Below are 2,560 nucleotides of genomic sequence, written 5' to 3'. Positions count from 1 at the left end.
GAAAGCAACCCATGTTATCTAGGGACTGGACATTAGCAAGTAATATAATCGGAAGGGGTGGGTGGTGTGCGCGCCTCCGAAGTCTGACGACTCCCTCTTCTCCGGCGGCGTTGTTTTGGCTCGGCCTCTGGAATCAATTAAAATGCCCTGGGTGGTGCAGATCCTCTTCTGAAAAGTAATATTCCTGGTCGTAGTGCTGCTAAGTTGACACCGCTCTGATATCCAATAGTTCTTCCTGGCTGTATGTAATAACACTTAAGATTTCTGGGCTAACAATGTAAGAAATAATACAGAAAAACAAAATTATGCAAAGTTTCCTAAGAACTAGAAGCAAGTAAGCCAGTGGTTGCTGTGTGGGTGGGAGGGTCTGCCTGTCACTTGTTCTCAACAGGGAGTCAGTCTCGGAAGGGGGACATGGAGAGGGAGACTGCAAAGTCAAGGCACTGCTGCACTCTTTTTTCTGAGGGTTGGCAGTGCTAGTGTTTTTAGTTAATAACAGTAGTTGTAGATGATGTAATGAAAAGATGGAGGGTGGCTGGTATTGAAGGACATCAGGAGGATCCACGTCTGGGTGTTGGACAGAACCCCTAGCAGAGTTAGAGAAGACAGAGACGTAAACAAGCAAACACACAGGTTACACTTTACTGTGATAAAATTTGATGGATTAATGCAGTGCTATAAATGGGAGATATGTACTTTTCAACATTTTTGGAAGGTATAGCCTACCTTAAGCTGGTCCCCCTCCGAGTCAGAGCACAGAGAATCACAAACTCACTGGTTCTGGTGGATGGGATACCTACTGGGGGCTTGAACAGTCGATGGTCCTAAAGTCATTTGGAGAGGTAAATTGAAGAGTTATATTTTATAAGCTCAGCATAACTACCATTTCTTGCTTTCTCAAATGTCACCCAAAGTGTCACGCCCTGACCGTGGAGAGCTTTTTATGTCTCTATTGTGGTTTGGTCGGGGTGTGATTTGGGTGGGCGTTCTATGTCCTTTTTCTTTTCTTTTGTATTTCTTTGTTTTGGCCGGGTATGGTTCTCAATCAGGGACAGCTGTCTATCGTTGTCTCTGATTGGGAACCATACTTAAGTAGCTTTTTTCCACATGGGTTTTGTGGGTTGTTATTTTCTGTTTAGTGTTTGCACCTTACGGGACAGTTTTGGTTTAATTTATTCTTTTGTTATTTTGTAATAGTGTTCAGTTCAATAAACAAACATGAATACTTACCACGCTGCGCTTTGGTCCGACTACTCTTCCTCATCCGACGACGAAAGCCATTACACAAAGCTTAAAATACTTTGTCTATTGGGCTTCACCGAAGTGTAGGGCGTCAGTGCTTTCAGTGGTCGACCGTCCAACTGCTCCAACTGGAGAAGAGTGTGGCTTCCACCCTAGGAAGACAGAGAAAAATATCAGTGTTAGGGGAAACTAAAACTTGCTTCAGGTTATTTTACATGCAAATGCAAATAGTTAATATCTGAGATTTTTTAGATTCACCTTAATAGATGGTGACCCCAGCTAGGAGCGAAGAGCAGCGAGTTTTCCCAGGTCTCGCCTTCCTTTTGTCCTTCTTCCAAACCAAGTAATTCGCCCGGATGTCGTAGCACATGGTTCCATTCTTGATTTTGCTCCCATAGCTTTCCTGCTGTTTCTCCTGTGCCTTGTCGATGTTCAGTCTCACCTTGATTGATAACAGGAATAAATGCAATTATATTTCGTATTACAAATACATTTCTTACATGTCTCTTGGAGGGCCAGAAAATAAATTAACAACGGACTATCAATTTCACCTGGTCGAAAACCTCTACATCCTTCTCAGTCCGTGCCTGAAGGTGGTCCTCGAAGGCGTTCTGATCTGGTTTGACAACTTCCACCACATCTGGTGGGGTTTCAGTGATCTGAAAGTACGTCATAGAAAAATAGCAATAGACAAACAACAACACTAAGTCAATTATGGGTAAACTGTGGGTAGAAGATGTCCATCATCGCCTTGGAGGTGTCCTGGCCAGTCTCATTGTTGATGGGTATCATACAAAACGAAAATCTCTTTTTGGTTCCAAGCACCCTTTTTAATGGGTTACAGAAGGGAATTTAGAGTCAAGCACATTCTCTTCATTAAATGACCTTAATGGGTATTGCCCCCACACACTTGATAAAGTGATCGGTTGCTGTCAGACACCAGCTGTTGCCATTCCTGAATTTCGTGAAGGGTCCGATGAGGTCCTCCCCTAACATTTAAAGTGGTCCGATGAGGTCCACCCCTGACATTCAAAGTGGTCTGATGAGGTCCACCCCTGACATTCAAAGTGGTCTGATGAGGTCCACCCCTGACATTCAAAGTGGTCCGATGAGGTCCACCCCTGACATTCAAAGTGGTCCGATGAGGTCCACCCCTGACATTTAAAGTGATCCAATGAGGTCCACCCCTGACATTTAAAGTGGTCCAACGAGGTCCACCCCTAACATTTAAAGAGAAGATAACTTTATACTTACCAAATCTGTATCATACAGTATGCAGATTTTCATATTTGTCAGGATACTGACACACACACACACA

General features: G+C 43.7%; 1 long non-coding RNA gene across 1 annotated transcript; it reads right to left on the bottom strand.

The window, feature by feature from the left end:
• Positions 1-436: 436 nt before the first annotated feature.
• Positions 437-1,891, bottom strand: LOC135555142 (uncharacterized). The gene is made up of 5 exons (XR_010457839.1): positions 1,794-1,891; positions 1,501-1,684; positions 1,231-1,394; positions 727-824; positions 437-587 (listed from the first exon to the last, which is right to left on the bottom strand). It is a non-coding gene; the product is annotated as an uncharacterized LOC135555142 (long non-coding RNA).
• Between the last annotated feature and the right edge of the window lie 669 nt (positions 1,892-2,560).

Source organism: Oncorhynchus masou, chromosome 15 (genome assembly GCF_036934945.1).
Source record: "Oncorhynchus masou masou isolate Uvic2021 chromosome 15, UVic_Omas_1.1, whole genome shotgun sequence".
Lineage (NCBI taxonomy): Eukaryota > Metazoa > Chordata > Actinopteri > Salmoniformes > Salmonidae > Oncorhynchus > Oncorhynchus masou.
Note: the sequence above shows the minus strand (reverse complement) of the source record. Positions and strands in the feature narration are given on the sequence as shown.